This window comes from Hylobates moloch, unplaced genomic scaffold (assembly GCF_009828535.3).
Source record: "Hylobates moloch isolate HMO894 unplaced genomic scaffold, HMol_V3 SCAFFOLD_20, whole genome shotgun sequence".
NCBI lineage: Eukaryota > Metazoa > Chordata > Mammalia > Primates > Hylobatidae > Hylobates > Hylobates moloch.
Window position 1 is genome coordinate 22,154,021 of NW_026652295.1, and position 23,871 is coordinate 22,177,891.

Consider the following 23,871-nt stretch of genomic DNA (forward strand, 5'->3'; position numbering starts at 1 on the left):
TTCTGACTGATAGGTGGCTGTCTCTTTTGCTGTGCTCTCTCATGGCATGCTGGATGAGGGACATCTCTGGGGTCTGTTTTTAAGAGGACTAATCCCATTCACAAGGGCTTTGCTCTTATGACCCAAACACATTCCAAAGGACCCATCTCTTTATATCGTCACTTTGGAGGCTAGGATTTCAACATAGAAATTTTGAGGGGATATTAAGAATCACTTCATTGCAGGTATCATCAAGGTATAGATGGTATTTGAGAACCTGGGAGCATAGAAAGCTATCTGGGATGATCAAGAAAGAATGAGAACAGACCTCTGAAAATACAAATTTAATTTGAAAGAGCTCACAAAAATTTATGCATTAAATAATATCAAAGCATAAAAAGCACAGAGAAAATGATAATACTCAAAATTAACATCTCTAAAATGTTTCCAGATTTAAAAGAAAAAAAGTGCAGCTACAAAGGAATGAGCACAAAGCTTGCAAAAGAAATCTCATCATCAGCATGGCAGGTGGCACAGGAAGTGAAGGATAGGTGAGGGTGGCACCTTAATGCACTGAAGGAAAATTATTTTCAAGTTAAAATTTTATACCCAGCCAAAATATTGATCAAATGTGATAGTAAAGGCATTTTTGGATATGCAATGACTTCTCACATATCCTTTTATAAAGTGTATATTAAGGATCTTTTCTAGAAAAATAAGGAACAAAATAAAAAATAGAAATTCATAAGGAAAGAAATGGAACAGGAAACAAAGCAATTCAATCAATCAAAAATTGTGGGAGGTGGGGAGAAGGATGAGAAAAGTTCAGTGAAAAGAAAATACAGAATGCAACCTATTTAAAAAGAAAAACATACAAGTAGATCGATAAAAGCAAAAAAATTAATAAAAGTTAATATCCATTTTTGCTTTAGAAAACCCTTTTATCAAACTAAGAAACAATAAATGTTATTTAATCTGATAGACGACATCTGCCAACAACCATAGTAAACATGATGCATTTTTTTTGTTTTTGTTTTTGTTTTGAGACAGGGTCTTGCTCTGACACCTAGGCTGGAGTGCAGTGGAGTGATCATAGCTCACTCCAGCCTCAAACTCCTGGCCTCCAGTCTTCTCAGCCCAGCCTCTCAAAGCACTAGGATTATAGGAGTGAGTGAGCTACTGCATTTGGCCATGATTCTTAATAATGGGGAGTGGTAGACATTTCCTTTATAGTCATGAAAAATGCTACAAGCCCATGGTATAGCCAGTGAAAGACAAAGAAAAAAACTGTAAGTACCAGAAAGAAAGAAAACAACCTTTAACATCTACTGGTTATTTGACTATTAAAAAGAAAAAGAAAGAATATACAACTAGATTCTTAGAATTAATAAGAATAGCATAGTAGCTAAGGTCATAAAGTTGAAAACAAGAAAGACAAGGAAAAAGAGACAGAAACACAGAGGAAGTCAGACATTGAAATTCACTTCCTTTAACATATGTCAAATCGAGTAGACAAATATTGATATAGAAGGTTTACATAATGTGAATAATAAAGTTGCTATGATTTACATATTAAATTCTGCACTCTGAAATAGATAATATATATTCAGTTTTCCATGGTATCATTATAAAAATTTATCATACATCATGCCATATGGAAAACCTTAATACATTTCAAAAAGTACGGAAAACAAGTCTGTTAGTCAGCTTAGGCTGCTATACCACAGGACCATAGGCCGGGAGATTTAAACAGCAGCCATTTATTTCTTAAAGTTGTGGAGGTTGAGAAGTCCAAGATCAAGATGCCTGCTGATTCAGTTCCTGGTGAGAACTCTCTTTCTAGTTTGCAGATGGCCATCCTCTTGCTGTGTCCTCAAATGGCAGAGTGAGACAGAGAGAGAGAGAGAGAGGAAGGGAAAGAGAGAGCACCTGCTAACTCTCTGGCAGCTTCTTATAAGGACACTAATCCCATCATGAAGACCCCACCCTCCAGACCTCAAATAAACCTAATTATTTTCCAAAGCCTCCACCTCCAAATACTATCACATTGGAGATTAGAGCTTCAACATAGAAAGTTTGGGAGGACACATATTTATAGTCCATAACAACATTTTCTAATCATAACGCAATAAAACTAGAAATTAATAACAAACATCTAAAAATTTAACTATTCATGGAAAAATGTAAACATTCTCTTTTAAAGGACTCTTGGATAAAAGAGGAAATTGGAGCTGGATATGCAGAATGCTGAGGAAATATTTATAAAGCAGACAGTACCTATAAGAAGCTATGGCATATAGCCAGAGGCCACACTCAAAGGAAAATGTACAGCATTAAATACCTCAACTGAAATTATAAATTAAAAATAACTAAATCAAAAATTCAGAGAAAATAATAAATAATCCAAATGAAACAATAAATGCAACAATAAAAGGAGACAAAAGGAAGAAATAATCAGATAAAGCAGACACCGATAAGTTAGAAAACAAAAAAATTCATAGGCTTAAAAAGTTAATCATAGGTTTTTTTGAAAAATGTATGTAACATCAACCAATCTAATTAAGGAATAATGAGATAGTGATGAGGCAGGGGGCAGGAGAGAAGTGGAAAATGTCCCAACCAACCCAATATAAATTTTTATGTAAAAATAACCATGAAATTACTGGGCGCAGTGGCTCACGCCTGTAATCCCAGCACTTTGGGAGGCCAAGGTGGGCGGATCATGAGGTTAGGAGTTCAAGACCAGCCTGGCCAACATGGTGAAACCCTATCTCTACTAAAAACACAAAAATTAGCCAGGCGTGGTGGCCCTTGCCTGTACTCCCAGCTACTTGGAAGGCTGAAACAGAAGAATCACTTGAACCCAGGAGGCAGAGGTTGCAGTGAGCCGAGATCATGCCACTGCACTCCAGCCTGGGCGACAAAGCGAGACTCTGTCTCAAAAAAAAAAAAAAAGAAATAACCATTAAATCTCAAGATATTTTAGAAAACAATCATCAGTTACTTTTTTTCAATGGTTTACAAATATGTGAACATCTTATTAAAATGGACACAGGTCTTAGGAATTATAAACAGAACATTTCCATAGATTTCTATAGAAGGCCCGGCATGGTGGCTCACCCCTGTAATCTTAGCACTTTGGGAGGCTGAGGTGGGCGGATCACTTGAGGTCAGTAGTTCAAGACCATCAAGATCAACATGGTGAAACCCTGTCTCCACTAAAAATACAAATTAGCTGGGCGTGGTGGCTTGTGCCTGTAGTCCCAGCTACTCTGCAGGCTGAGGCCAGAGAATTGCTTGAACCTGGGAGTGGGAGGTTGCAGTGAGCCGTGATCACACCACTGTACTCCAGCCTGGGTGACAGAGCAAGATACTGTCTCAAACAAACAAAGAAACATAAAGAAGCTAGCTTCTCAAATATCCCAGGCCACAATGATTTCATTTTGAATTCTACCAAAACTTTTCAGAAGAGATTATTCCAGTACCATTTAAACTGATCCAGGAAGTAAGAAAAAGAAGTAAAGGTTCCAAAACTTTTTTTTAGTATATTAATAAAGCTAAGAAAAAAATTGTGAATATCTCAGTATATGCTAAAAAAGAATTTGACAAATTTAAACAATTTTTTATTTCAAAACAATCCATCTTTTTTTAACATGACACATTACACTTTCATTTCAGCATTCAAAGCCACTCTTATGCTTGATGGAAAACTTTAGACACATTCACGTTAGAGTCAGGAAGAAGACTGATGACCAGCATCAGTAATACTCAACATTGTTCTGGTGATACTACTCTCCCAACTATTTGAAACGATCATGAAAATAAAGCTATGTGTAGGCTGGGTGCGGTGGCTCATGCCTGTAATCCCAGCACTTTGGGAGGCCAAGGTGGGTGGATCACTTGAGGTCAGGAGTTCGAGACCAGCCTGGCCAAAATGGTGAAACCCCGTCTCGACTAAAAATACAAAAATTAGCTGGGCATGGTGGTGCATGCCTGTAATCGCAGCAACTCAGGAGGCTGAGGCAGGAGTACCGCTTGAGCCTGGGAGGTGGAGGTTGCAGTGAGCTGAGATTGTGCCACCGCACTCCAGCCTGAGCAATAGAGAGAGACTCTGTCTCAAAAAAAAAAAAAAAGAAAGAAAGAAAGAAAAAGAAAAAAAGAAAAAAAAAGAAAAGAAAGCTATGTGAATAGAAGTAATAAGTTTGGATACAAAATTATTAAAATACATCAGTAGTTCACATATACACAGTTGGCATTTAGGTTAACCGTTGTAACGAAAAAGAGATGCCATTTATAATTACAATAAAAAGATAAGATTTCTTCCATTGAACCTGGGTGGGGAGGTTGCAGTGAGCCAAGATCGCTGCATTGCACTCCAGCCCAGGCAATATGAGTGAAACTCTGTCTCAAAAAAAAAAAAAAAAAATAGATAAGATTATTAGGAATATACAGAATAAACTCCTAGATGAGAAACACCAAACAGACTTTAAAGACATGTAAAGACACACCTTGTCCTTCCCTTAAGATATGCAACATTGTAGAGATATATCAGGTCTCCATGAGTTTATTTATAAAATTAATGTGATTCCAATGAAACAATATGAGGATTTTCTTTTTGGAACTAGAAAATTGATTCAAAGTTTTAGAGTTTCAGGGACTCGCAGAAAAAGAAAAGAAATAGTGAAAGGCAGAGGCCAAGCTTATCAGATATTAAAACATAACACAAAACATTAACAATTAAAGCAGTGTGGTAGTGATGCCTAGATAGACCTATCAATGAAACAGAAAACCCAGAAACAACACCGATGCATCTGGCTCAATACTATATAAAATGCAGAGAAATTTCAAATCTTCAGCGAAAAGATGGGCTAATAAAATATTAGTGATCCAGATTCATAACTATTACTTACTAAACTTTGATATGTTTCCAAGGAATCAAATGTTTAAAAGAAAAAACGAAACAGTACAATCACTAGAAAAAACAAGGACTAATTTGTTATGAGCTTAGAATGAAAAAGATCTTTGAAACTATGATTCAAAATCCACATAAAGAAATCATAAAGGAAAAAATTGATAAATTTGCATATTTGAATATTAAAATAAAAAACTAGATGAAATTAAACAACTAAAAAATTCATCAGTGACAAACTAGTACTAGACAAACGAATACTAGACAAACTAGTAACAATAATTGCAGCTGACACAGCAGACAAAATTCAATAATTTTTCCTAATATATGAAAACCTCCTAGAAATTGGAGGGAAATCAGAAATGATGCCGCATATCTACAACTATCTGATCTTTGACAAACCTGACAAAAACAAGAAATGGGGAAAGGATTCCCTATTTAATAAATGGTGCTGGGAAAACTGGCTAGCCATATGTAGAAAGCTGAAACTGGATCCCTTCCTTACACCTTATACAAAAATTAATTCAAGATGGATTAAAGACTTAAATGTTAGACCTAAAACCATTAAAATCCTACAAGAAAACCGAGGCAATACCATTCAGGACATAGGCGTGGGCAAGGACTTCATGTCTAAAACACCAAAAGCAATGGCAACAAAAGCCAAAATTGACAAATGGGATCTAATTAAACTAAAGAGCTTCTGCACAGCAAAAGAAACTACCATCAGAGTGAACAGGCAACCTACAGAATGGGAGAAAATTTTTGCAACCTACTCATCTGACAAAGGGCTAATATCCAGAATCTACAATGAACTCAAACAAATTTACAAGAAAAAAACAAACAACCCCATCAAAAAGTGGGCAGAGGACATGAACAGACACTTCTCAAAAGAAGACATTTATGCAGCCAAAAAACACATGAAGAAATGCTCATCATCACTGGCCATCAGAGAAATGCAAATCAAAACCACAGTGAGATACCATCTCACACCGGTTAGTATGGCCATCATTAAAAAATCAGGAAACAATAGGTGCTGGAGAGGATGTGGAGAAATAGGAACACTTTTACACTGTTGGTGGGACTGTAAACTAGTTCAACCATTGTGGAAGTCAGTGTGGCGATTCCTCAGGGATCTAGAACTAGAAATACCATTTGACCCAGCCATCCCATTACTGGGTATATACCCAAAGGACTATAAATCATGCTGCTATAAAGACACATGCACACGTATGTTTATTGCGGCACTATTCACAATAGCAAAGAGTTGGAACCAACCCAAATGTCCAACAACGATAGACTGGATTAAGAAAATGTGGCACATATACACCATGGAATACTATGCAGCCATAAAAAATGATGAGTTCATGTCCTTTGTAGGGACATGGATGAAACTGGAAAACATCATTCTCAGTAAACTATCGCAAGGACAAAAAACCAAACACCGCATGTTCTCACTCATAGGTGGGAATTGAACAATGAGAACTCATGGACACAGGAAGGGGAACATCACACTCCAGGGACTGTTGTGGGGTTGGGGGAGGGGGTAGGGACAGCATTAGGAGATATACCTAATGCTAAATGACGAGTTAATGGGTGCAGGAAATCAACATGGCACATGGATACATATGTAACAAACCTGCACATTGTGCACGTGTACCCTAAAACCTAAAGTATAATAAAAAAAAAAAAGAAATTGGAGGGAAAAAAAAAATAATCAAATAGAAAACTGGATAAATCAAATAGAAAATTGGATAAATGTGCACAGAGAGTTCATGAAAAAGATGCTAGACGTTTAACCTTATTTATAATAAAAGAAATGTGAATCGAGATGCCAATTTTAACATACAAAATTAGCAAAAGTGCAAAAGTTAAATAACATATTCTGTTGACAAGGCCATGGAATCAGGGATTCCCATATGTTTCTGGTAGGAGTACAAAATCTTATAAATCTGTTGGAGGACAATTTGCAATATCTATCAATGTTAATCATATATCTATACATATAAATATACGTTTTATACATGTGAAATTACATATACCAAACAATGTTTGTAGCCCTGTTTCTCATACCAAATATTGGAAATAACTTAATAATAGACAAATGAATTCATCCATAGTGGACAAGTTAAATACTCTATGGTACATTCAATATAATAGAACACAGCTGAAAATAAAAATAAGAAAGCTCTTCCTATAGACTGACATGGAAATACCTTCTGGGAATATAAAGTGGAGAGGCGAGGGACAGTGGATACAGTATGGTATATTGTGGTGGGTGGCAGGAAAGGAGGAAAAATAAGAGTATATTTGAATTCGCTTATTTGTTCAGAAAGAAATGTTGGAAGGACACAAAAAATAATTACGATCGCTACTTGAGAACAGGAACAGCAAAGCAGGATCTGCTCAGTTGTTAAATAAGGATTAGAAGGAGATGGCCACTTAAACATGTAAATCACATAAAGGTATTACTTATTCAAAAAACTTAAAACCAAATACAGTAATACGCATGTGATAAATGTTACATCTGAGGTATAGCAAGTGCCAGGGAGAAGGTGATGAGTGGACGTTCAATTATGTTAGGTGGTAGGGAAACTTGCAGAGATAAAATCGTAATAGTACTGGTACTGGGTCTAGAATATTGAGTAGAAACCCACCAGGAATACAGGGTAGCAGGAGTGTGGGGGTCAGGGGAAAACTTTTCCTTCACTCTCTGAAGGCTTGGTGAAAATCACTGAACAAAGGCAGATTAACAGGAGAAAAGGCATACACACTTATTTGATCTTGTTTTATGTGACACAGGAGACTTCAGAATGAAGACCCAAAGATAGAGGTGGAAATTGTCCATTTTTATACTTAGGTTCAACAAAGTAAGGACAGCCCTGTAGAAATATAGTTAGACAAAAAGGGTATGATGTAATGCTAATAGACTATGAGGAAGCCCAGAAAGGCCTGTTTAGATCCTTCCTGGACTCTGTGCAGTATTCCATCGTTCCATCTGGGCATGGGGCAGGACATTCTCTGGAATGGGAGTGTTGTGACCTACACTTAAACAAGGTAGGTCAGATAATTTCTATATGGTTTACACAGAAAGGCTGGAGAGGAGTTGGGGGAAGTAGAAGTAATATTTGATGCTTTGTGGCTGGCTTTGGGGAAAGGGATTCTGGTTTCTATGACCTGCCTTGAGGAAGAGGGAGTCTAGTATGCATGGCCAGCCTGGCGGTGGTGGGGAGGAGGAGAGGGGCGGAAATGAAGGTCCAGAGACAGGAGGTTTGAAGAAGGTCAGAGAGAGAGCTGCTTCTGAGGACTTCATTTTGCAGTAATATTTTCTGAGACCCTGCAAATGAAAATGCATTTCAGATGTCAAAAGACAAAATTACAATAAATTTAAAGATCTTAATTGGCTTTTATTTGTGATTCTAGAACTTGTCAATAGCTCATTCCATAAAATAGCATGAAGGTTCTGATGACCTTAACAGAGAGGCTTGACTTTATAGCAACAGAAAAGAGCTGAGGAAAGCGGAAACAGAACAAAAGTGGATTGGTCATTTCAAAATTAATTTCCTTCTAAAGATTAACAGACAGGATACTTCCTTATCATGCCAGCTGAAACAGGCCTGTTTGAGGTTGTGCCTATTATCTCTTCTGATTTTTTGGAACAACTTAGTTTTGCCTTGGTGGCAGGGAACTTCAGCACAAGTAACCCCATTTTGGTTTGGTCTATTTGGCCTAGTGCAAGAGCTTTGCTCAAACCAATGGCCTCCTATCAATTCTACTTAACACAGTCATTCAGGCTGAAGCAAAAACATATATAAACGTGCCGGCATTGGTGGAAGCTGAAGATTTTCCAGCCTGACACTGCCCATGGATCCTGGTGATTAAGTGGCCCTCAGTCTCCCCATAATGAAGCAAGTAGAAAGTCCACCTCACTTTAGAAATGTCAGTCTGTGAGTTCATTTTTCATTCTTGTGGGATGAATATCAAAAGTTAGATCTTCATTCATATTCAAGTTATAATATTAGTGTATGAGTGTATCAAATTCTGTCTACAAAATTAACAAAATTAGCCCTTTGTTGCTAACAACCGTGCTGAGTTCTTTTGCCAAGGGTGTGAGAAATTCAAGGCCGAACAATCTTTATTTTCCCTCTGGTTCGCTTTTGTGATGGTTAGCAAATATTTAACAAATGATGGAATCAGTCCCAAATTATGGAATTATCTTTTATTCTTCTTCAAATTACACACATAATGTCTCACCAAATTCCACCCATCTGCTTTCTAAAATTTTTCTATCACTTCCCCGACCTTTGCCCATTTCCACTGTTACCACCTTCTTTCACCACGGCACAGATCCCATCCAGACCCTTCTCTCCCTTTTCTCATCCAGATTCATCATTTCCTAAGGCATTTCTGTTTCTCAGGTTTCTTCACCTTCCATTCTGAGGACACTGTCACAGGAAATTGTAAGGAATATTGGCCAACCTACTAGGCTTAACAATTTTTCAGAGGCATCCAGTTACTCTTTAAGGCACTTTCTCAATTCTCTTCCAGGACATATTTTTTTTTTTTTTTTCCTGTATTGACTGTCAAACAGTGCCAGTAATATTAATACGACATAAACTAGGAGTCCATTGCTTCAAAATATGTCACAATTCGAGTAGGGAATTCAGGTAGAGCTAAAGTTCCCTTTTTAATTCATATACAGAATTTTTTTTTTTTTTTTTTTTTTTACCAAACAAATCAACAGTATCATCAAGACTGCCTGGGTAATTTGTAGGCTATTTAAGAGAACAAATTGTTTTCAAGCATTGGTAGGCAGTGTAGAAGAATCTATTTACATTCAAATTATTTGCTAATTACAAATCATTATTAGCTATTAACTAAGAAAAGCCACTTAAAGACAACTACTAAGCAACATTTTGTTAGACTGGTTATATTTCTGGGGACTGGAACATGATAAAACTAAGGTTAAAAATAGTTTGGAGTCCATTTTTTATTTCCTCAATTCAAATACACCTCTCCTTATTTCTACCAGGCCAAATGCTTGTGGTTTTATTGGACCTGCAAAATATCTGCATACAGAATAATATATACAAGAGAAAGCTGGTAAAACTGAATTCGAGAAGTCAGATCCCTCAATGTTACTCCCCAGCTAGACTATTTCTCTGGATTTTTTTTAAAGCCTATAATCAAGGAGGAGGAACAACACAATCCCAGAAGAGACAGCTGCAGAGGAAGCAGGGATAAGCATTTGTTTTCATTTTGAAAACATGAGCTCACTGCCAACAGGTTTTGGGCTCCTGTACAAATCTTTACAGAATTACACAATGATTTCAGTACAGAAGAAGAAATGATGGCCAAAATTACCTTTGATTTAGCCATAGTTTTTCCAAGTCTCAACAGACAAAAGTCAAAATAGATGTCCTATCATCTACCGTAGAGATCAACTTAATGGAAGAAGGAAAAGAGCTCTGCCTTAATCCCCACGATTCTGTTTGGGAGCGGTATGAGCCCAGCTGATTTCAGTGCAGTGCAGCAGTATCTTTGGTTCTGTGTCATGGTAAACACATAGGAACACGAGCAAAATTCTGGTTTTGACACACCTAATCCCTTCAGTGGCATTCATCATTCTTAGAGAATTGGTGGAAAATTATGAGAGCGAATTCTTCATGCAAGTGGTTTGCAAACTGTAGTACTCTCTAGATGTCAAGTGAGATTATTACTGCCTGCAAATGGACATTACTAAATATATAAACCCAGAATGATCTTGTCAGGTAGTTGTACAAAGACACGTCAAGATATTTTTTAAAAAGAGAAGGCAATAGTCCGGGCGCAGTGGCTCACGCCTGTAATCCCAGCACTTTGTGAGGCTGAGGCCGGCGGATCACGAGGTCAGGAGATTGAGACCGTCCTGGCTAATACGGTGAAACCCCGTCTCTACTAAAAATACAAAAAAATTAGCCGGGCATGGTGGCGGGCACCTGGAGTCCCAGCTACCCAGGAGGCTAAGGCAGAAGAATGACGTGAACTCGGTAGGGCGGAGCTTGCAGTGAGCCGAGATCGCGCCACTGCAGAGCGAGACAACATCTTAAAACAAAAAACAAAAAACAAAAAAAAAAAAACAGAGAAGGCAATATGTGCTCCATAAACACATATTACAAAAAAACTGTGTATGTCACACCAAAGATAGCATTTGCGCTAATGTATGTGTATCAACTTGGGTGGAAGGAGAGAGTAAGAGGGGTAAAGAAAGGCCACCTAGATAAATGTATAAGCAATCTCCAATGTTTCTGTTTCTGTGTAGAGTAGTGGATTCACAGGTTCTTAATATAGTTTTAAGGCAAAGAATCAAAGAAGCAAATAGTACCATGTATGAGATTAACCAAACCTGCCATAAATGAAGAATGATGATTCATCTATTTCTGTACACCAAATATGTTAGCAAACAGTCCCTCCAAATATGTTAGCAAATTTAAAGAGAGCATTTTTACTCTGATCAGCTAGCTTTCAACTGAGCTCAGTAAAGTCATTAGTGTCTGACAGCTGACAATATGCATTTGAATTTCTTGAGTCTTTAATTCTTCTACCAGAGATCCCATGCTTCACTATGTTCCCCAAGTAGATCAGCAGTTGTAATAAAATACAAGGCCTTCACAGGGGCACTATAAACAGGAACCTACCGAATGAATGTGCGAACTGTTCTGTATCTGAAGGCATTATTAGTTTTTTGTTTGTTCTTTAGTATGAAAATAGAAGATCCTGTGAACTCAGTCATGTTGATCAAGAAAAACTATTTAATGAAGTAATGGATTAAGCCAGTTGTTTGGCATAATTTAGCAAAATAAATATTTGAACAAACGACCATTATTTTAAAAAAATATTTCAATGGTTTCTATTGACAGTAGACTTTGTGCTATTTAGCCTACTGGTCATTATTGGCCAAATACTAACACCATGCATCTATGAGCCTCTATTAGGGACATTTTATTTTTTAAAGGATAGTGTAACATCTACTGTTATGTAACAGAGTTCTTACAAGCCCTCCAAATGCATCCTGCTTGGCTGTTTGCTGCCAGGTTTAACCAGCAAAACCAATACTTGCAGGTGCTTCTATTTCCCCCACTTTGCCATAGATGGCCTGACATTAAAAAAAAAATGACCCTCAAAATAACTGGGAATCTGCCCTATTTAAGAGGCGATAGTCTATTTTCATACTGCTTTGAAGAAATATCTGAGACTGGGTAATTTATAGAGAAAAAGAGGTTTAATAGACTCACAGTTTCACATGGCTGGGGAGGCCTCATAATCACGGCAGAAGGTGAAGGAGGAGCAAAGGTATGTCTTACATAGCAGCAGCAAGAGAGCTTGCTTGGGGAACTGCCCTTTATAAAACCATCAGATCTGATGAGGCTTATTCACTATTACAAGATGGGAAAAACCTGCCCCCATGATTCAATTACCTCCCATGGCGTCCCTCCCATCACACGTGGGGATTATGGGGAGCTACAATTCAAGCTAAGATTTGAGTGGGGACACAGCCAAACCATATTAGGTGACATTATTTTTATCTGAGTCATTTATGTCAAATTCCCATGCAAATTCTAAGACATTCCTTTATATTAACTTTCATAATATTACACAATATGTAATGTTAACTCACTTCCATAGGTGGCTGGAAGATAATGGACAATTTTTTGGAGATTGTTTTATTGAAATATTGTGAAATAGGTGTGGGAAGTAGGAAAAAACATGAAACAAGAAATAAACAAATGTACCCTTCTGGTTGTTACGAGGTCTCAAGAAGCAGTTTTGTCTGACCTTCTCCTGCCCTCATAATTCTGGCCCTTTCTGCTCCCCTGAGGCTAGCCATAGAAACTAGAATCCCTTTTCCACAAGGTAGGTCACAGACACCAGAACCTCTTTTTTCCAAAGCCAGCCATAAAATGTAAAAATGTCACTCTAACCTAAAAATATGACCAAAACCTACAAATATTACTCTAATCTTTGATCCTCTGCCTTTCTATGTAAAAATTGGCCATAAAGAAATTATCTGACCTACCTTGTTTGATTTTAGGTCATAAGACCCCCATTCCAGAAAGGGTCTTGCCCCACCCCAGAGGTAAGGAATGCTGCACAGAGAGGCCAAGAAGGAGGTAGACAGACATGCCTCGCTGGATTCCCCCAGTCTATTAGCATTAGATTCTACCCTTTTGCCCAATCATATTTCTATAGGGCTGTCCATACTTTGTTGAACCTAAGCATGAACAGTTTCCCCTGTATCTTTAGGTTTTCATTCTGAAAGTTCCCCTGTCATGTAAAAGTATAATCAAATAAATTTGTATGCCCTTTCTCCTATTAATCTGCCTTTTTAAGTGATCTTCAGCGAACTTTCAGAGGGTGAAAGGGACGTTTTCCCCTGGCCCCTACATTGACTGTACCATCATCAGGCAGCAGAATAAGACACAACTCTATGGCTCTTGGCTCACCCCTGAGCAGAGATTGCAAGTTGGTTCTGGAATACCCAGCTGAGCTGTCAAGCCCACTGCCTGGCTGGCCCAGGACTTTAAAATGTCCTGCCAAAGGTTTTCTGAAGGAAGAAAAAAAGAATGCTTTTGGGATTTCTTTTTTGGAGCTCTGTAATGCATAAGCTCATGAAAGACTCTGAGAAATCCTACATAAAGAAACGTTAAATCTTGTTTAACCCAGAATGTTTCTAAACGCATTTGAAATGGAATTCTAATTTTGAGAATATCCATTGAATTTCCATAAAACTACTCTTTGTTGGGATGTGTTTTAGAAAATGTAGTTTATATAGAGATAATTTATGTTCTTTAGTAATGATAATAAGAAGGTGCGAGAAGAAACACTCAATATGGGCAAACAGAGACTGGTAAAAAGGAGTATATCGACAGCATCAGTTCCATTGGTGAGAAAACCAATTAGCAAATTAGGACTGATGAACAAACAGTGTTTTGATATGTGTGTGAAAATTGGCATATGTGTAAATGTATATGACAATTTTAAGAAATTACAGGAAATGCAAGATTTTATAAATGGAGTAGGTTTTTTGAAAATATAAAATGCTATTCTCTATTTTCCCAGAAAGTTTATGTAAGAATGGATTTGCAAAGTGATTCACAGAGAAAGTCTCCTTTCTTCCTTAAAACTCATCAATACAGGCCAGGCACAGTGGCTCAAGCCTGTAATCTCAGCACTTTGGGAGGCCGAAGCAGGTGGATTGCTTGAGGCCAGGAGTTTGAGACCAGCTTGGCCAACATGGTGAAACCCCATCTCTACTAAAAATACAAAAATTAGCCAGGCATGGTGGCACATGCCTGTAGTCCCAGCTACTCCAGAGGCTGAGGCAGCAGAATCGCTTGAACTCGGGAGGCTGAGGCTGCAGTGAGCCGAACTTGCACCACAGCACTCCAGCTGGGGCGACAGAGTGAGTGAGACTCCATCCCCCCCAAAAAAAAAAGTAAAACTCATCAATACACACTATGCATAAGTAGAAACATTTCTATTTTATGCCACATCCCAACCATGTTTTGTACCAAGGGTTGCATATGACCCGTTTCTCTTATCTTACTAATATTATCCTCTTTGGGCTGCATTAGTCCATGGTAACAAGTCTGGAGCAAGCGTGGTTTAGCAGGGTAGGTCTGTTCCCAAAAGGAATGCTGGAAGCACCAAAGAGAATGTCAAGCACTTCATTTTACATTTTCTCTGTAGATCTTGCATATTTATGTGGGCCACTGAATAGAATGCAAACAAGGGGGTAGATGGTTAGCATATTTTTGGAGTAGTTGTTTTTCTCCAAAGCAGAGGCTTAATGTCAAGGCTCCTTTTGGAATTCAGGGAGAAAAAAAAAAATCTCAAAAAATGAATGAGAAAATGTGTCCTGTTGTGTAAATGCTATAAATATTTAACATTACAAATGTGTCTATGAGTCACAAAACAATATGCTCAATAACAATTGCTTATTTAATCTTTTGTCAAAGATTTATTTTCTTGAAGTATGGCATGAAGGAGAGAGAGAGAGCGAGCACATTTACTACCTCTTTATTACCTTACAATAATCACTTTCCATGAAAAAAGCATTCAAATTCGCACTCAGAGAGGGAACAACTGAGAGGATTGCCCTTCCTGGAAGCAAAGCTTTGATGTGTTTAATAACAAAGGGTCTGTGTCTGCCATGGAACTGAAAATGATCTGAATGTCTATTGCAAGGAATAACTTCTCCACAAGCTTCAGACATTGAAAGTTCTCTATCATGAATCTCTCTCTCTCTCTCTCTCTCAACTTCTCTCTCTCATAAAAATCTGTCATATATATGAAGAGTACTATATGCTTTCATAAAATAATTTAATAATAAAATAAAATTTAATAAAATAATAGCTATTACTAACATTAAAATGGCTTAGTATAGGCAACATTGACAGATGTTAAATACATACTAGGTGAAAATTAGCCGATGATACATAACATCATACTTATAAATGAATGCACAGACTTCCCCTCAATTCCTGTGGTCTTGATCATTTTGCTGTAACTATCTCTTCAAAGCAAGCATTCAACGTATCACGGTCCAATTTCCTTTTCTTTCGGGCTCTTTTACTTGCCTACCTGTTTGAGTGTGTTATTTGAAAATTGCATTGGAAAGCTTTGTTCCCTGAAACAGGTTGATTTCATGAATAATAAGAATGACTTGGCTACATCGCCTTAGGATTTAAACTTCCCATAAGGGAATCTGTTCTACATTTTTCCCTATCCACCGGAGTTCAGAGATGGCAGCAACAATATCTGAGGTCTTTTAAGACTCTGGGCATTTCTTCAAAAATGATGATGCTTTATTGGTATAACTGGAAAGTCAAAAGTTATGCATAGTGTGGGTTTGAGCAAGCAATTCTAGGAGTATCTAGTCACACTGTGTCTTTTCTGAGATATCTGGGCTATTTTAGCTTGAAAATGAACTCATATGCAGTTGTAGGTCCAGGTCGGGGTCCTCTACGTATTCTTCATCCACACAATATCTGGGAATGGCCTTCTCAAAACATAGACCTGAAATGAAAATTGTTGCTAAATGCTCTTCCAGTTTTGCTTATACCTTTCTCTGTCGCCTCAACAGGAATTTTCTTGCCCAAATATGAAGCTGTTCGTACTAAGTAGGTATCTGTTATTAGTGGTTAAGAGCATACCCCCTTCCAGAATACTGGAGTTAAAGGCATGATTGCTTTACATAATTCATATTGAGCTTGGGAAAGTTATTTTTCTTCTCTGAATCTGCTTCTCCGTGTGTAAAACATGAATAAAATATTACCCACTCTATGGGGATTAATGAAAATAAAATGCATTTGATGTAGTGAGCACATGCTGGCATGTAGAAAAGTAAAAATTATTAGCTATAATAGTGACTTGAACTGGAATTAGAGAAAATGTGATAATAATTGCACTGGCAGAAGTGGATTGGTACTATGTCCTCAAATTGGGTTGGGTCCTGTTGTGTATAAAATGGGCCGGGCGCGGTGGCTCACGCCTGTAATCCCAGCACTTTGGGAGGCCGAGGCGGGAGGATCACAAGGTCAGGAAATCGAGACCATCTTGGCTAACATGGTGAAACCCCGTCTCTACTAAAAATACAAAAAAAAAATTAGCCGGGTGTGATGGCGGGCACCTGTAGCCCCAGCTACTCAGGAGGCTGAGGCAGGAGAATGGCGTGAACCTGGGAGGCGGAGCTTGCAGTGAGCCAAGATCACGCCACTGCATCCAGCCTGGGTGACAGAGCGAGACTCTGTCTCAAAAAAAAAAAAAAAATCGTATAAAATGAAGAGGCTAAGAAGAAATTTGAAATTCCTCTTTATCCGAGGATCATAACTACTCCACCTTTGTTATTTACATATAGTAATAAGGATGTGATTGATTTACTGGGGGTTGTTGACTATTTATTAATTGAATGTATAAATCAGGTGTAATATAATTTTCACATTTTTGGCAATTGAAATGTCGTAAGTGCTATTTTTTTCCCTAACTTTTTCACTGTTTCTGACATAAGTGAAATGAAAATTAGGAATTTTAAAGACCGGGATTTACCAAATGGCATTGCAAGAACACATGCACCAGCCTGAGAAGTAATGTCATTCCTTTCATGGTTCTTTGATGCCATGTGGACACACACAAGAATCATTATGACATATAAATTATATACACTATTTTTAATTATAATTTCTTCCATTAAAAGTTTCCATAATATGCCATGCAGTGCTTAATTGGACATTTTAAAGAAATAATTATTTCAGATTTAATTAATCTTAGCCCTTGTTGGCATATGTTGTATAACTTCTAACTGGAAACAAACTGCTAGTTCTATGACAGTAGAAACAAGCTAACAAAAGAAAAATTAAAACCACCATGAAAGCTTAATACTCACCCCTAATTTTATAAACATATCAAAATAAATGCCTTGGTTTCCTTTTTGATTACTCAGTAACTGAGTTATGCATATACAGTAGACCTGTCTCCCAGAAGGTATCACTGGCTCTGAAGGGAAGCTTCAGACTCTCCTCTCAGAAAGCCAGAATATTGTTTCATAGAATTTAATCTAGTCCTAGAAATCAAACCCTACATAATAGTTTTGACTACCATGGCATTCTTTGACTTCTTAACTGTGCTCCCTCTGTTTTCCCTTTGAAAGCTTGTAGAATATTTTATAATTAAAGGAACGAGCAACCTGAAAAGACCTTTTTTTCAGCTTGATATTCCATACATGTATGTATAATCTCTGCCTCTGACTCACTGCCTACTTTTTGTGATACTGAGCAGAGAGAATGCCAGGACTGTAGGGAATGTACCAAAACCACTGAGGTCACTTTATAAACAGAGTGTGTTTAAAGGAGGTTTAAAGAGATCCTAGGAAATGTGAGACCCATTGAGGTTCTGCCCAGGGAATAGATACCCCCACCCCCCTCACTTACTAATTCTCTCTTGCTCAATCCATGGAAAAAGATTCAATCAGACAAGTTTCTGAGTTTAAGGTCAATTTGAAATTCTTTTCCTACCTCTTTTCATTTTTTCCAAGCCAAACATTTTACTGGCTGTAATGCAAAGCATAGAAGTTTATCCTTACTTGCCCTAGAAACCCTGTTATTTTCATTTTAAATAACCAGTTTCTATGCTTGGAGCTTTTAACCCACTGAGCGAGATTTCCCTGGATTTTCTCTCCTCCAATTTGTCTCAATTTGTACTACTTTATAAAAACACAGGCCAGTGTGTCCGATTTTGTTTACCTACATGCAACCAGCATCATACTCCACCTGTAAGGGTTTCTTTCCAGCGATTGCCCTAATTTTCAGCCCCTCTTTGTAGTAGAAGACCTATAAACATTGTCTATAAAGACAGTCTCAATACTTTTATCTCCTATTTTCTCTTTATTTTGACTAGATCTTTGTTCCCACAAATTAAATTGATACTCAAAAAAGTCACCAATGACTTCTATCTTACATGGTCATAGGTATAAAATCTAAAACTATAAAATTTCTAGAAGAACCACAGAAAAACATTTTAAATGTGTGTTAGTTAAGCAAAGATTTCTTAATTGTGACAGCAAAAGCAGAATTTATGAAAGAAAAAATGATATTTTGGGCTTAATCAAACTTAGAAACCTCTGCTCTTTGAAGAACATTAGTAAGAGAATAAAAAGAAAAGCCACAGACTCTGAGGAAATATTTGCAAAGCAGATATCTGATAAAAGTCTGGTGGACAGAATACATGCAGAATATTCATATCTCACTAATAAGGAAACAACCAATTCAATGAAAAAAATGGATAAATGATGTGAACAGATAATCCACCAAAGAAGATAATAGAGTTGGAAGATAAGTACATGAAAAGATGCTCAGTATCATTAGTCATTAGGGAAATGGAAATTAAAACGACAATGATATGCCATCTTTTAGGACGGCTAAAACTAAAAGAAAAAAGACTTACATACCAACTAGAATTCACTTATATTGTCGGTAGGAATAAAAAATGGTTTGACAACTTTGAAAAGCAGTTTTAACATTGAGTTATTTTTTTCATAAAATTAAACGTACAATTATCGTATGACCCAGGAGCTGAGTATTTACTCAGGTGAAATGAAAACCTATGTTCACACAAAACTTTCTATGTGAATATTTATTGTGAATTCATTTCTCAGTTTCAAAAACTGAAAAGAATCATCAGCAGGGGAATGAATAAACAAACTGTGGTCCATCTATACAATGGAATGCTACTCATCAGTAAATAGAAACGAATTACCGATATATGTAATAGGAAGATGAGTCTCAAAGGCTTTATACTAAGTAAAAACAGTCAGATTCAAATAGCCACATGTTGAATGATTCCATTTATAGGACATGTTGTGAAACTACAGAGGCAGAAAACAGATCTGTGGCTAGCTATGGGGAAGGTGTTGGCTACAAAACGACACAGGGAATTTTTAGTCCTGATAAAAGTTCTATGTCATGATTATGGTGGTGACAACACGACTGTATATGTTTCTGAAAACTTGCAGAACTGTAAGCCAAAAAGAGTATTTTACTTTTTGTAAATTTTACCGTAGTGAAAAAGAAGGCCGTGGACATTTACCCCATAAACACCTACGATAACTGATTATCATTCAAAAATAATCTAGGGGTTAATTCTAAGTCTGCACCTTATCTGACCTTTCAGCAGCATTTGGCAAAGTTGACCACTTCCCTCCTTTCATGAATTACCTTTTTAATTTTTTTAATTTTTTGTTTCATGCATAACACACTTTTCACGTTGGCCTTCGACCTTCACTGACTGCTCCTCACAATCTCATTTCCTGACCCTTCCTCCTATTCTTTACCTCTAAATGCTGGAATGCCTTGGCTCTTTTAGGCAGGGTGGCCAGACCAGGCTTCTTTCAGGAGGGGAAAGTTGAACAGAAATCTAAACAAAGAGGAAACACAACTTTTCCTCTTAGGACTGGTTAGATAATTTGTGGGGTCTAATGCAGAATGAAAATACAGGGCCCCCAGTTCAAAAATTATGAACAATTCCAAGATGGCAACAGGACAGTGTTAATCCAGGGGGACCCTGTGAGTGCAGGACCCTGTGGGACTGTGTAGGTCACACACCGGACACCATTGAAGCTGGTCCTGCTGCTGCTTCTCAGCACGTCCACTCCTAAGGCCCACGTCAAAGCTGAGCTGTCTCTCACAGGATAATCTCAGTGACTTTGTAGCTGGACTTCTTGCTTCTGTTCTTTTTTCCTTTTAGGAATTATTGACATAGAAGCCAGAGTAGTCTTTTAAAAGTATCATTGCGCTCCTCTGCTCAAAACTTTTCAGTGGCTTTCCATCACTTTCCTATAAAATCCCAAGGCTGGCTGAGGCTACCACCCCACCAGATCTGTCCCCACCTGATTTTATGACCTTGTCTGTTACCACCCTCCCTTTCCATCACTTGCTCCAGCCACTCTGGCCACCGTGTTCCTCTTTAAGTCAGTCCAGTGCCTTTCCACCTCATGGCCTTTACACTTGCTAGCCCATTACTGTAGAACACGGCTTTCTCAGTTCTTTGTGAGATATATTCTCTTTGTTTTCAAATTTCTGTTCAACTCTCATATCCTGAAGGAGGTCTTCTGTGTCCACCCTGTCTAAAAGAGTTGTCCCTCTCCTACCTGCAACACCTCCTGCCAAGTCTCTTTATGTTCTCTTTCCCTGAATAACATGTTTTTCATAGAACTCATCTGGAATTCTCTCGTACACTACTTTATTATCCATTTTCCCTGCAGACCTGTAACCCCCATGAGAACAGAGGCTTAATCTGGTTTCTTGCTGTATATCTGGTGCATAAGACGTGCCTAGCACATATTAGACTCTCAGTACACACACACACACACACACACACACACACACACACACACACACACACTCTTCTCCTCTTTGCTTTGCTACTTGCTATAAAATTATCCTTGCTCCTTCACTCTTCCATAAGTTAATCAGTAGTAGGCTGAACCATATGAAATGGTGACCTTGTGAATACATGATCATTTCAGAACTACAAAATGGCAGTTTCATATGGTTCAAATTAATGATATTGTATAAAAACAAAACAAAAACACATGAATGTGGCAATGACACACTGATTAAGATAACAAAGGTATTTGATAGGAAAGGTCAAACATCATGATCAGAATATTATTACATATAAATAAAACCTGGGGCGGCCACTGTGATGCCTCTACCTTCCTGTGAAAGTTACGAAGCCGGCAGAGAGTGACAGGATGTCTGCTTCCTGAATGATAAGAAGAAATGAATGGATTTCACACTGACAGCTTGTTAATCCACTACTTGGCAACCACAACATTGGAGACCAATCCTCAGTTTCAAAAATCTGTGTTCTCTCTTGAAGTCTTATTTAAGTAATATCTGTGCAATCTACGAATGAAGCTAAACCAGAGACATGTATAAAAATCATAATGGTATTCACTGACAGATATTAGCTCTTTCTCTGCTAATCCAGAGAAAGGATTTTTTTTTTCATTTTTCTTTCCAGCACACCAGCTATTATTAAATTTAAGAAGTGCCAAAAACTAATCCTTTTTTTTTCTATTTCTAACAACTGAAACATATAATCCCATGGTATTTGCACATTATACTTAATTGCAAATGGTTATCAACAGCATAAATCTCATATTAGTATGCCAGCTTCAGTGAGATCTGTTTGTACTTCCCACCTTTAATACTACGGATGGTTTAATACTGAACAATCTTTATATTTCAATACTTTTAGCTGCTTTTTACCTTTTTAGGTTTTCTTACCCAAAGTTTTCCCTGCAGCTTTGTAAGCATAATAAATCTATTGGCCTCCAAAGCCCACCTGACTTGAGACGTGATGGAGTTAGTAGGTTCACCAATTGAGTATAAGACTAAAGATTTCTTTCCTTATTCCTTTTCCGACTTTCTCCCATTGACTAATGTAATTTATATGCATGTGTATTCTTTGAGCATATTCAAACCTGACATTTATGCTTTTGAAAAAATATAGCAATGATCAGGTTTACCCCTCTGATAACTAAATGTATACACATAATCATCAAACATTGCTAGCTCAATCTGTGCTATGCATATTCCTCCTATTAGGAAGATGTGCAAATGCTTTTGGTTATTAATCAGATACTAGATAAACAAAAAATTGTTAGGAGATAGAAAATCAATTAAGTGAAAAGGAGAGTGACATCTATGCCTATGAAAGCAAGTCAGAGTTTCCTTATATGAACATGATAAATACTTAAAATTTTATCTCAACTGCTCTTTTTACCAGTTTTGAAAAAAACCCAGCAAAATAAGTATATTGCTTAAAAATTTCATTATAAAGACATTGAGAAAGGCTTACAAAAATTAAGTATACAGCATATTTTCAAATTAATCTTAACTTCTATTAATCTGTTTATGTTTTTATAGAGCATTTTTCTAAGATAGTATGTGTATTAGAGCGCGCGCGCGCGCGCGCGTGTGTGTGTGTGTGTGTGTGTGTAGTATGTGCTTCAGTAAGAAAAGACAGATGCAAATGTTAGTAGTATGGTCCAAAGCAACAACGTCCAATAATAAGGGATAATTGACTATTTTTGTTGGGGAAAAAATAATGCAGACATGGTCATCTTACTTGTTATTTATTATTAGATACTGAAGAATATTTGACTAAACTTGCAAATGTAGGTACTTTGATGGAGTAGACATTTCAACTCACATTTTTTTTTTTTTTTTTTTTTTTTTTTTTTTTTTTTTTTGAGACGGCGTCTCGCCCAGGCTGGAGTGCAGTGGCGCAAATCTCGGCTCACTGCAAGCTCCGCCTCTCGGATTCATGCCATTCTCTTGCCTCAGCCTCCCGAGTAGCTGGGACTACAGGAGCCCACCACCATGCCCGGCTAATTTTTTTTGTATTTTTAGTAGAAACGGGGTTTCACCATGTTAGCCAGGATGGTCTTGATCTCCTGACCTCGTGATCCACCTGTCTCGGCCTCCCAAAGTGCTGGGATTACAGGCATGAGCCACCGCGCCCGGCCTCAACTCACATTTTAAAAAATCTTTTCAAACTACATTTGTTTTGTTGAATAAAGATGTTCAAAAAATGTAGGATGGCTTAGTAAAATAGATGTTAATAGAAATGGTCATAAAAGGAAGAAAGGTACAAAAAATACACTGCTTTTTAAGCAACCAAATAGATCGTTAGTGGATATTTAATTCGTATTTTGGGATAATCTTTACATGAAACAATGATACTTTTTCACAATCTCCACGTCTAATTATAGTACTCTTACTCAGATTTTGAATTTGGCAAATATTTCATATTTTGTTGTAAAGCATGCCTTCCTTGATTCTTTTATTTGCTAAGGTTTGGTTCTACTTTTAACAGTAGTTCCCAAGGCTGACTGCATATTAACATCACCTGAGAAGCGTTTACATAAAATGAATGTTTGCACTCCTACACAGAGCTATTGATTCAGAATATCTGAGGGGTGAGACATGGGAATTAGTATTTGAATTAATAATACACACTTTAATTGAAGTAGAATATGCATACAGAAGAATGCAGCCATCATACATGTACAGTTTAAGGAATTGTCACAAAGTGAACACACCTGTGTAATCACCACTCAGATTAATACTATATCACCAGCATCCTAGGAATCCCATTCATTTCCTTTTGCAAGTAGCCATTAGCACATTTTAAAAGTCCCTCAGGGGGTTCTAATGTATAGTCAACAATGAGAACCACCATATTACATGCTAATTGTCTTGTATACCAATTTCTCTATTTTGATGGAGTCATGAAGAAGAGGAAATGAACGAAACACATACTCTGTGTTGGTGGTTCCACAAGCATTATCTTATTTTATCTTTAAAACAACCATTTAGAATAGTTAGCATTACATCCTTTCATATAAATCAGGAAGCAGAGGCTGAAAGAAATGACTAATT

General features: G+C 37.3%; 1 long non-coding RNA gene across 2 annotated transcripts in view; it reads right to left on the reverse strand.

Annotated features, from left to right (window-relative positions):
* LOC131382159 (uncharacterized) overlaps positions 1 to 23,871 on the reverse strand; it is a 325,239-nt gene that overhangs the window by 26,901 nt on the left and 274,467 nt on the right. The window contains exon 4 of one of the 2 annotated variants that reach the window (XR_009211396.1): positions 8,104 to 8,222. The exons of the other annotated variant lie outside the window; for it this stretch is intronic. This is a non-coding gene — a long non-coding RNA (uncharacterized LOC131382159). Of the gene's footprint in view, positions 1 to 8,103; positions 8,223 to 23,871 lie in introns of those variants that run through there. 2 annotated transcript variants of the gene reach the window in all.